This window comes from Micromys minutus, assembly GCF_963924665.1.
Source record: "Micromys minutus genome assembly, chromosome: 29".
In the NCBI taxonomy this organism is placed as follows: Eukaryota; Metazoa; Chordata; class Mammalia; order Rodentia; family Muridae; genus Micromys; species Micromys minutus.
In genome coordinates, this window is record NC_137964.1 from 14,716,347 (window position 1) to 14,728,494 (window position 12,148).

Below are 12,148 nucleotides of genomic sequence, written 5' to 3' on the forward strand. Positions count from 1 at the left end.
TCCCAGTAATTGTGTACCAAGTACTTTTCCAAGCCACTGGTTCTCAACCTGTGGGTTGCAGCCTCTGGAGTTGAATGACTCTTTCACAAGGGTCACATATGTACCTATCAGATATTTACATTACGATCCATCATGCTAGCGAAATGACAGTTATGAAGTAGCAATGAAATAATGCTGTGGTTGGGGGCCAGCACAACATGAGGAACTCTAGTAAAGGGTCGCAGCATTGGGAAGGTTGAGAACAGCTGGGCTCAGCCCTCCCCCACTCCTCTTCCTCTTCCTCTATAATTTTGTATGAAGATACAACATGCCTATAATAAAATGCACCAATCTAGTATCTAAGTAAAGTTCAATCACGTCTCTTTTTAACGCATGCACAAACTGAGCGATTTCACGCACTTGCAGACCCAGCATGCTGGAAGCTGAGGCGAAGGATCGGAAGATCCAGGCCAGCCTGGGCTACGTAGCAAGACCCTACGAGAAGGGAAACCAGCAAGAATACATGCATTGCCTTCACTAGTTTTTATTGTCATCTGGACACGATCTAGAGTCACGTGGAAAGTCGGTGGAGGAATTGCCTCTCTCAGACTGCCGTATGGGGCGTGCTTGTGAGGTATCTCCTTGATTGACGTGTGAGGCCCAGCTGCATGTCAACGGCAGGAGGTCCTGAGCAAGCTAGCAAGCAGCCTCCCGAGTGCTTTCTGCTCCAAGGTCCTGCCTAGGTGACTTTGCTCCGTGCTGGACCGCTGTCAGGCGGTATAAGGTAAAATAAATACTTTCCCCCTAAGTTGCTTTCAGCTACGGTGTAGAACGGGTATTAACGTAACTCCTCCCCCATATTTCCATCATTCTAGAACATTCCCCCATGTCTCTCCTCAAAGTCTAACAGGAACTTTTCTAATGGAACAAGTCACCACGGTTTGGATTTGAAGTTCACAGTGTCTTTTGGTGAACAGACATTCTTCAACATTTCTGAAGTTCAGTTCACCTTGCTAGCTTCCTTAGTTGGTGCTTTTTCACATCCATTCATTCGTGTGTGCAGGTGTGCAGGTGTGCATGTGTGCATGTGTGCATGTGCGCGTGCCTGTGCACATACATCACAGTGCCTGTGTGGCGGTCAGAGGAGTCTTGGGAATTGAACTCAGGTCACCTGGCTTGGCAGCAATCACCTTTACCTACTGAGATGTCCTTGTCACTCACCCTAAATGTGATTTCTATAGAAAGAAAGAAGGAGAAAGTCAAACTGTTCCAAAGGAGAATCGCTAGTTTTCTTATTTATTCAACATGAATGAGCACTTAAAACTTTTTCTTCACGATCTTTCTATAGCCTAGATGCAACTTCCCTGAGTATGTGCTTTGCAAAGATTCCAGTTTTTGTCTTGCTATTGCCTAAGAGTATCTTAGAAGAATTAAATATTTTTTTATTGGGATGGTAGCCAATTTATTGATACTCTACATTTGATATATCCGTGGTCTTAAATTAATAACCATGCTGTTGCTCTGGTTTTTAAGATTGAATTAGTTTGTTGTTGTTGTATGGCTACAAATGTGCCTGTGTGAATTTGTGTATTCTGGGTACATGTAATGTGGGGGTTCTCAACCTGTGGGTCCCCACCCCACTTGGGGTCATCTATCAGATCTTTATATTGATATTTGTAACCATGGCAACATCTCAGTTGTGAATTAGCAATAGGGTAATTTTATGGTTGGGGGTCACTGCAATGTTACAAACTGTATTAAAGGGCTGGAGCGTTAGGAACAGTGGAAACCGCTGGTGTGATACCTTAAGAGATCAGAAGAGGCTGGGTCTCCTAAAACTGCTGTCAGGGGTGGCTGTGGGCACCACATGGGTGCTGGAATGGGAGGCCAGGTCCTTTGCAAGAGAGGCCGGCTCTCTTAGCCTCTGACCACCTCTCCGGCATCATTTGTATAGAAACGCTCCAAGGCCCCAAGGAGTTCTTCAGTGCGTCCTTCTAGAGATTTCATGCTATGCAGCGTTTGCTGGTAAGTCTGTGGTCTGCTTCCACATACTTAGTGGTAAGCTTGAGGTCACACACACACACACACACACACACACACACACACACCATCACCACCACCACCACCACCACCAATTTTACAGGGGCACACCTCTGCTTTTGTTGCCACCCATGAAGGAAGGCACACAGCTCTGATCATGTCAATCAGCTCCAGTACCTGCCTCCCTGTCCATGGGCCCCACCCCGTCCTCTGAATGTAAATCATCTCTCCATAGCTTTAGGGGTTCATTTTCATTGATCCTCTTGCCTGGAAACCCCAGAACTGGGTGTCAGATTGTTTTGCTTGTCAAATTGACATGACCCAGAGTCACCTGGGAGAGAGTCTTGATGAGGGAGTGTCTAAATCAAGTTGGCCTGTGAGTGATTGATGATCGTCATAGGCGTGTCTATCCCACATCACCATCCCCTAGGTGAAGGAAAGTAGGAGCAGTTTCTAGACAGTGAGGAAGTCAGGAAATTTAACCAAGAAGGGAGCAAGCAAATAACCAAGCATGCACCCATTTCTCCCCACTCTTGACTGTGAAAGTGGTGCACCTAGTTTGAAATGCCTGCCTTAACTTCTCTTCTCTGAAGGGACCGTGAGCTGGAACTGAACTAAAAGAACCCATCCTCCCTAAGCTCTTGGTCAAGGTGTTTTATCACAGCAAAAGAACCAAGACTGGAACATTCCCCACCCCTCCATCACCACCACCTTCTGTGTTTCGTGTGTTCTTTGAGTTGCTTTTCCATCACTGTGACCAGATACCTGAGAAGCAGCAGCTTAGAGGATAGAGATGTGGCTCAGGTCAGAGAGTACTTACCCAGCATGCACAGAGCCCTGGTTTCCATCCCCAATGCCCCTCCCCATGATGATGTGTACCTGTAATACTAGCCCTCAGGAGGTGAAGGCATGAGAATCAGAAGATCAAGGTTATCCTTGGCTACATAGCAAGCTTTAGGCTATCCTGGGCTATGTAAAGAAGCCTTACCTCAAACAAAGCAACAATAAGCAAAGCCAAAGAAGTAATTTAGGGGTAAAGAAGGATTAATTTTTAACTCCAAGTTTCATGGTGGTGGGGCTCTCCGTAGTGGCAGCAGGGGAAATGGGGCTCTTTGATCATATCTCAGGATTCCAGGAAGCAAGGCCAGGATATAAATTTTAAATTGTGGTAGCCCACTTTCTCCAGCTAGGCTCCGGCTCTTAAACAATCTGCAGCCTCCTCGTACAGCGCCACCTGCTGAGGGGCAAGTATTCAAACACACAAGCCTGTGAGGAACATTTTCTATTCAAGTCATACTAAGGGCCTTCAGGAGTAAGTTAGAAATGCCTCCACCCACCTCCTGGGAAAGTTGCCTAGGACCAGATGAGCACTTGGACTCTGAAGTGCTCCAAAAACTGTTGGATATTATTATTGTTGTTTTGAGTCAGGGTCTCGAGTAGCCCAGGCTGGCCTTCGACTTACTAGCTGAGAAGGGTCTTGAACTCCTGATTCTCCTGTCTCTACTGCCCAAATCCTGGGATTAAAAGATTGAGCTGTTGTGCCCATTTTAGACAGTGCTGTGTGTTTGCTAAACAAGCACCTTACCAACTGAGCTACATCCTCAGTTCTCAGCCATTTCTTTATCTGTGTCCTGATGGCTATTGCTCAGATGACAACCAGGACCAGCTGTAACATAAATGAGACCATGGGCTTTGCACCTTAATTTCTGTTTCCCCTTAGGAGTCTCTCAGGGAAAGAAGAATCTAGGGTTGGCGGGGGGATGGGGGGGATGCATCAGGGAGAATATAGAATGTGAGATTCTGATAATGCCAGATCCTGGATGTTGAAGATCGATCAATTAGCTCAGGATGCCAGACTCAGGGCCTGTATGGGGTATACAGAGACAACCCCAGACCAAGATCCATGCCCTTGAAGGCCCCCTGTAAGCAGCCATTAAGGCCCCCTCTGGCAGCTGCAGGGATCTTGCTTGCAAGATCCTCTAGCTCAGGCCAGGCGAGGGGTGAGGCTGAGGTCACCCAAAACCTCTAGCCTCTCTCTGAAACAGCCACCTACCTCAGGGAGACCCAGGAGGCCAAGTCAACAAGCCGAAATCATAAAATTTTGAAGGCGTTGAGCGCTTGGACGGAAGAGCAGACACAGAGAGTGGGGCCTTTCCCAGGAAGATTTTGTGGAACAAGAGGAAGAGATTTATGGGTGTCTGGGTAAAGCAGGGCTGTGGGGCAGGGTGGGGCCAGAGTCTGGTGGAGACAGGGATATTGCTCGTGCACAGGAAAAATGATAGGTGGAAAGTTATTGCCCGACCCTGCAGGACTGATTTAGGATGTGTCAAATACAGTTTCTTTATTTCAGAGTTCTTCCTAACAATGTTATTTTGAGAAACATGAATGGTAATTGGTGCTTTTATAGATTTTCCCCTAGACCTTGAACACCCAGTTCTCTTTCCTAAGTAAAGATCAGCAGACAGTGATGCCGGACTCTGCGTGTGCAGGGCGTGCACTGACTCTGCGTGTGCAGGGTGTGCACTCACCCTCAGCCCTGGCCTTGAATTTCCCGTAACTGGGACTGCCCAGACTTCTAGCGACCCCTAGGCACGTGTCTCCAATAAGGCTCACCAAGTGGCAGGAAAATGTGTAATCCCCAGACACACAGCATTCAAAATGAAAACACACTCAGCATGCACATGTACACGCAAATGCACAAACGTGCACATATGCACAGGTAAACTTTTCCTGGTTGCCAAAGTTTTACATGAAGAGGAATGAGGAGCTTGGTTTTCTAGAACCTTCCAGCTCTTCAACCTGAGTTCCTTCTTTCCATGTATGGAAGTATACATATGTGGTCACTATTGTCAAGGTCAGAGGTCAGCCTCAGCTGCCATTTCGAAAGACCCTGTCTATCTCAGGTTGTGCTGTTGTGTGTTTTTGTTTGGTTTTATAAGACAAGGGTCTCACTAGACAGGCTTTCTGGTCTAGCACTCACTATGTAGACCAAGCTGGCCTCAAACTCACAGAGACCTGTCACAGCTGGGCATGACAGTACCATTTGTAACCCCAGCTCTCCAGAGGAGAAGGCAGAATGGTCAGGATATCAGGGCCAGCCTCAGTTAAATATTGTGTTGAAGGCAAGCATAGTTCTTCTGAGATGTGTCTACAAACAATATTAATAAAGGGCAGGGATGTGGGCACTGGGGTCACAGCTCAGTTGGTGAAGTACTCACCCTGCAACCATGAGTTTGACTCCCAGAACCCACATTAAACAAACAAACAGACAAAACTAAGCAAGACGGTGAACACTTTAATCCCCATGATGGGAGGTGGGCTGCAAGCAGATCCCTAGGGTTCTTTGCCTAGCTAGCAAAGACTGATTGGCAAGTTCCAGGCCAGAAAGAGACTTTCTCAAAAAACAAGATGAAGGCTGGATGTGGTAGCACATGCCTGTGATTCCAGCCCTCTGGTGGCTGAGGCAGGAAGTTTGCTGTAAGTTCAAAGCCAGCCTGGCCTATATAGCAAGATGCTGTTTCCAAATATGAAGATGGGAATGGGGAGATAGCTCACCTGGTGAAGCATTTGGTCCTAAACATGAGGACCTGAGTGTCACTTGATACCTAGAGCCAGGGTAAAATACAAAGCCTGGAGCAGGGCTGTTGGGATGACTCAGAGGACAGGGGTGTTTGCTGCTCAAACCTAACAGCTAGAGTTTGCCCCAGCTTGATCTCTGGAACCCATAATGGGAGCAAAAAAAAAACTGACTCCCCAAAATTATTTTTTGACTTCTATATGTGCATGGTGGTACACCCATGTCTACACACACACACACTAAACAAATACAAAACAATTTAAATTAAATTAAAAAATTCTAAAATCAGGGTGCATGCTTATGACCCCAGCTCTGAGGAGGTAGAGACAGGGGGATCCCTGGGGCCCACTGGCCAGCCATTCTAGCTGAGTCGGTGAGCCCTAAACCAATGAGAAATGCTGTCTCAAGAAACAAAACTCAGTGGGAAGCAATTGAGGGAGATACGGCATCCACCTCAAGTCTCCACACCATGTCCATACAAGCACATGCATAGCTGTATGTACATGTACCTGCACACACACAAACACATATGCACATTAAACCAATTCTGAAATGAAAGCCTGAAAGCCTAACCAAGTGCTAAGGCTCAGAACAAGAGATCTGGAGACCTCCACAGGTCTGAAGACAGAGGATAGGATTTAGAAATGGAAACTTGGGACGTAGAAGGGCCCTCCACATGTGTCTCACAGTAAACATGAGCGGTTAAGACTTGTCTTGAATACCCCAACCTAAGCCCTCTCTGGCTAAGGGAGTCATCTATCCCAAAGGAGGTTATGTATAATTCCTATAGCTACTTCCCCAAGAGCCACCAGGCAGGGTCTGGATTTGGATTGACAATAAACACAGCCTCATGCGACTGACAGACGTGGGAGGCGCCCCCCGAAACAGGCCAGAGCCGTTTGGATCAGAACTGCCGATGAGGTGACCCTTGACTCCCTGCCAGAAAGCCACTTAGCAGCAGCCGCTGGCGCACCGGAGACATCCAATCTGTCAGCACGGGCAGCGTGACGGCCAGCGTCCAGTCCACAGCTCAGAGTCAGCCCAGACAGGCTTAAGACCCTGGCTCACGTGTAGAGTAGACTGAGGTCACCATCCTGCGAGAGCAGCCCTCACATAAGGCCGAGCTCGGGGTCCTCCAGGCCGGCTTTAACTCGCATCCACCTGCCATCGCTGTGGGGGACAGGCACAGAAGAGGGTCTCTGAGCACGACACTCACCCCTCTGACCCTCTCAGCTTTATTTTCCTGATGTTTCTTAGATACTGGTTTTGTTTTCTTTTTTTTCCTTCCTCATATATATGCAGGTACCTTGTGCAGGTCCGTGGATAACCATGGCTGGCGCCTCCTCCCTTTTTTTGAGAGGGTCTCTCATTGGCTTGGGGCTAGATTTCTGGCCAGCAAATTTCAAAACTCCTTCAGTCTTCACCACCCGGGGGGTTCCCAGGATATGCCACCACAGCCAAGACTTATGGAGTCATCCACTAGTCCTCAGAATTCTCCTGCAGTGTCAACGATCATAGTCAATAGAGACGCCATGTTACAGGGTACCATCTATAAGCAGAATGACCCTGGGAAAGTCACTTCCCTCCTCTGGGACTCGGACTTCTTCAAGCAGTAGAGAGGAGAGGTGTGACTCTCAGAACTTGAGTCATCCAAGCATGGTGGGGCACACCTCTGTTGCCTGCACTTGGAACACAGAGGCAGGAAGATGAGGAGTTCAAGGCCAACCACAGCTACGAGGCAATTTCAAGACCAGCTGCACGAGACCCTGTCTAAAAACAAATCCAGTGAGTCAGGAAACAGATGAGGGGTTTCTAAGGTCAGAGCAGATGGCATGAGGTGGGGTAGGAAAGCGAAGGCTGGAGCTGGTGAGAGGGTTCATCAAGCAAGAGCAGTTGGTCCATAGGGCAGCCTGACAACCTGAGTTCGAGTCCCAGAACCTATGATGAGAAAGAACTGATTCCCAGAAGCTGTTCTCTGACCTGGACAAGCATGCTGGGTCCATGTGTGTCGAGCTGACTGAAAGGGTATTTTATATAAATCCAACCATTCAATTTCAATCCCCAGAACCCATGATGGAAAGAGAGGACGCAAACGTATACCACCCACCATATACATATACACATTTAATAACAGATATAATTTTTTTAAAGCAGACACTATAGGCTGGCAAGATGGCTCAGTGGGTGAAAGTGTTTTTTGCGTAAGTCTGACATCCTGAGATCAATCCCTAGAGCCCACAATGAAAAGAGAGGATTCACAAAAGTTGTGAATGTACACACATAAAGATGATGGCGGTGGTGATGATGATAAGTAACAATTAAAATGTAAAGTTGGGAAGTGTGGAGCACCTGCAGTCTGCTGTCACAGTGTCAACCCCATCAGGGAAAGAACATCTGGGGCCAGGGAAGGGAGGGATTGACAGGTCTCTGGGTGCGAAAGGGTGCAGTTCTCAGTTTCCTGTTACAAAAGTGAGTCCCACCATGGAAACACAGGGGAAGAGAGAGACAGTCCCATCTGAACTGCTGAGAGTCTGGGGTGCTTAAGGGTTGTTCCTGAGGGCAGCCGAGGCCAGTGAAGCTAGGCAGGCAGCCGTAAGGTGCCCACCCTCCAATCATGTATGTGCCAGGCTCCCGTTGATTGCTTGGGGTGACATCCCAAGAAAACGTGAAGCCATTCAGCTCTGTGGCTGGGAGGACACAGACCTTATGTGGTTTGGGAAATCCTGGCACACCCGAAGCAGGAAACCAACCCCATGCTTTGGACACACTCGCTCTTTGTCTGGGTCTCAGCAGGGGAAGGTACCAGGTTCGAATCCAGCTTGGTCACTGTCCAGGCTAGGTCAATGGTGCCAGCCTTCCACCCAATTTTGGAGAGCCATTCCCTTCCCCGGTTCCGGAATCGTGATGAGATAAATTAGGGTCAGGCTGGCTCACGACATGTCAGTGCCTTCAGGGGCTGGCACTGGTGAGAAGGCTGTGGAAATAAACAGCTTCCCCACAGAGAAAAGGTGCCTGGGAGGCATAGGGTGGGTGGGCCATGCGGGCCTAACTGGATGACATTATACCCTCTCTGAGAAGCTACAGGGCATATAATTTCCCCAGAAAAGCAAGGCATACTTATCAGACCTCCTAATTAAACTTCAGGTAATCCTGATGTGGGACATAGATCTGGTGAAGTGGAAACAGAGATGCCGTTTAGGTATAGAGCGAACAAAAAGACTCTTGAGACTGAAGACTCAGTTGGTCTGGCGCTTCCTATGTAGACTTGAGGGCCTGAGTTCAAATCCCAAACACCCAAATAAAAACCTGAGTACAGAGCTGGCGAGATGCCTTAGTAGGTAAAGGTGTTTGGAACTATCTGAGCTCCATCTCTGGGATTCACTGGGTAGAAGAGACCTGACTCCCATGGGTTGTTCTCTAACCTCCCCATATATACCGTGACATAGATATACACCCCACATGTGCACACACACACACAAGCACACACACATGTTCACACACGCACATGTACAGACACACACATGCACACACAAACATAAAGATGCTGGGCAGTGTTGGCGCTGCATACCTTTAATCCCAGCACCTGGAAGGCAGAGGCAAGAGAATCTGTAAATTCAAGGCCAGCCTCACCTTCAGAGCAAGTCCCAGAACAGCCAAGGCTACATGGAGAAACCCCATCTCAGAAAAAGAAATGTAAACACCGCTTATAATCTCTGGGACTTGCTGGGCAACCAATCGGCCAAATCAGTGAGTTTCAGGTTCAGTGAGAGACCGTACCCTAAAAAATATACTGGCGATCATATTTGATATCAGTCTCTGATCTTCCTACAAGTACATATGCACACACACACACACACACACACACACACACACATGCACACGAACATGCACGTGCACACACGCATACTTGAACACACACAGACAAAAGAAAAGGAGACTTGAAGGGCATTTGCATCCTAAGCCTGAGGATCAGGCAGGGCTTGGCTGGATTAAGCTAGCTCCCTTGGTGCCTGGCACAGGCTGAGGCTGGGAAAAGGCCTGTCCTTTTCCAAGGCCTCCTGGAGGAGCAGGGCAGGGAGGGCTCAGGCTCCGGGGGCCGGGTGCGGTCACTCATATCTTCTCCGTTACTTCATCCTCTCCGCTCCCACTGATGCCTCTTTTATCACACTGGGAATGGAGCCCCTGTGGAAGTCAGGGCCAAGGGAAACTCCATAGCCTGGAGCCCCAGCCTCACCGCCCCCGCCTCCCCACTTTACCTAGATCCCTAGGCTAATACAAGCCTGGGGTAGGCCATCAGTGCAGGGAGAGGCTGGCTGAAGAACCCCTATGTGGTCCACAAACCAGGCATGGACCGGATCCTGCCTGCTCCACACTGTTCTGTGCCAGGAAATAAAAGTCTTTCTCTTGTTTCTTGTCTGTGAGTTGAAGCAGTGTAGGGCTCAGTTGGTGCGGTGCTCTCTTGACGTACGGGAAGCCTTAAGTTTGGTCCCCAACATCGCATAAAATTTGTATAGGGGGTTATGCCTGTGATCTCAGCACCATGAAGGGGAAGGCAGGAGGGTGAGGGGTTCAAGGTCATCCTGTGATACACAGTGAATTTTCAGCCAGCTTGGACTACATGAGACCCTGCTTTAAAAAAAATTTTTTTTTAAATATTTGAATTACTGTTTCAGACGAACTAGAGAATGTTTTTATTTGTTTGTTTGGGGTTTTGGTGTGTGAGTGTATGTGAGTGTGCCTGTGTGTGTGTGTGTGTGTGTGTGTCATTGTGCTGTGTCATTGTATTCGTTGTCCCGTGCTGACTTCGTGGTTCTCATTCACATCGAATTCTATCTACCTTGAATTGTCATGATCCTGTGTCTCAAGAGGGGCGGAGCAGTGACAGTCCTGGACATCTGACATCTTGCATCTTAGACTGCTGAGTCTGCATTTCTGTCCGTGTCCCTAGGCAAGGGTGAAATGAATGGAGACTCCCTGAGCCAGATCCAAGATGGCGTCCTGGAAAGTGAGGGTGGGGGCCAGCACTGAGGTAAGAGGCTGGACAATGGCTGTGTTGTTAAAGTGCTTACTCAAAAAAAAAAAAAAAAGGCGTGAGGCGGCCAGTTCAGATCCTTAGGACCCACTTTAAAAGCCAGGGGTGTCAGCATGCTGTCGGAACCCCAACATAAGTGTAATGGCAACAAACAGATCCCCAGAGCTCCCTGGCTGGCAAGCATAGCCAAATCAGTGAGCTCTATGTTCACTGAGAGACCCTGTCTCCCAAAAAGGTGGAGAACAATTGAGGAAGACCCCTCATGCCAGCCTCTTACCTCCACATGCATGAGTACACACCACATACACATAAACACAGTACCACAGACATACCACACACACACATACACACATACAATACACACCACATACACACACCATACACACACAACACATACATATATACCATACACACACACACACACACACACACACACACACACACACACTCAGCTTCTCAGATGAGCCCTGCTCATTCAGAAGGGTGAAGCAGGAAGATCCTTAGTTTGAGACCAGCTTGTCCTATATTATAAGACCCTGTTTCAAAAAGAAGAAAAAAGAAAAAGAAAAAAGAGCAGAAACAGAAGAAATGAGTGAATGAGAGAGAAGCTAAATAAACATAAAAAAATAAAAGCAAAAAACTATCTCTCAATGACACAGGCCAGACTTCTGTCAGGACTAGTAACCAGGGAGCTCCTAGAGTAACAGAGAAATTGATGGCCCCTGAAATAAGTTGAATAGACCCTAATCCCCACTATAAAACATGACTACGGGTGCAGGAACACCACAGCTCTTGGTTGGGATATGTAGGATTTTAGAGTGTTGCGGGGGAGTGGTGGTGGAGGGAAAGTCTATTTGTGCTAACAGAGACAGAGTTCAGGGCCTGCCGTCTACACTGTGCAAGTTTTATATCTCTAAGCCACACCCCAAGCACTTCTATAAGAGATTCTAGTCAGATGGTCCACCCCAAGCCACGCCCCAGCCCCCTCACTGGGGGATTCTAGGCAGGAGCTCTACCACTGATTCCCACTCCTCCACAGAAATTTTAGGTAAGGGTTTTACTATTAAATTATACCCCAAACCCATCTTGTTTGCTTTTTGAAGTCCCAATCAGAGCATCCCAGGAGCCCAACTAGGCTCTGATAGTGGAATCAACTCATAACAGTGTCTCTAACAAGAAGGGCTGGGGTCACTGAGTTACCCCATACAAATTCCACCGGGACTTTGATAGGCAAGGTTTGTCTTATATGCTGACTAGGCAGGAAAGTGGTATAACATGTAAAGGGGCTGGTAGGGGCGTGGCTCAGTGATACAGCCCCTGCCTAGAATCCCCCAGTGAGGAGCTGGGGGCGTGGCTCAGTGGTAGAGCCCCTGCCTAGAATCCCCAGTGAGGGGCTGGGGGCGTGGCTCAGTGATACAGCCCCTGCCTAGAATCCCCCAGTGAGGAGCTGGGGGCGTGGCTCAGTGGTAGAGCATTTTTGCCTAGCATGCTGTTATGAGCCTTGGGTTATACCCCAGCAC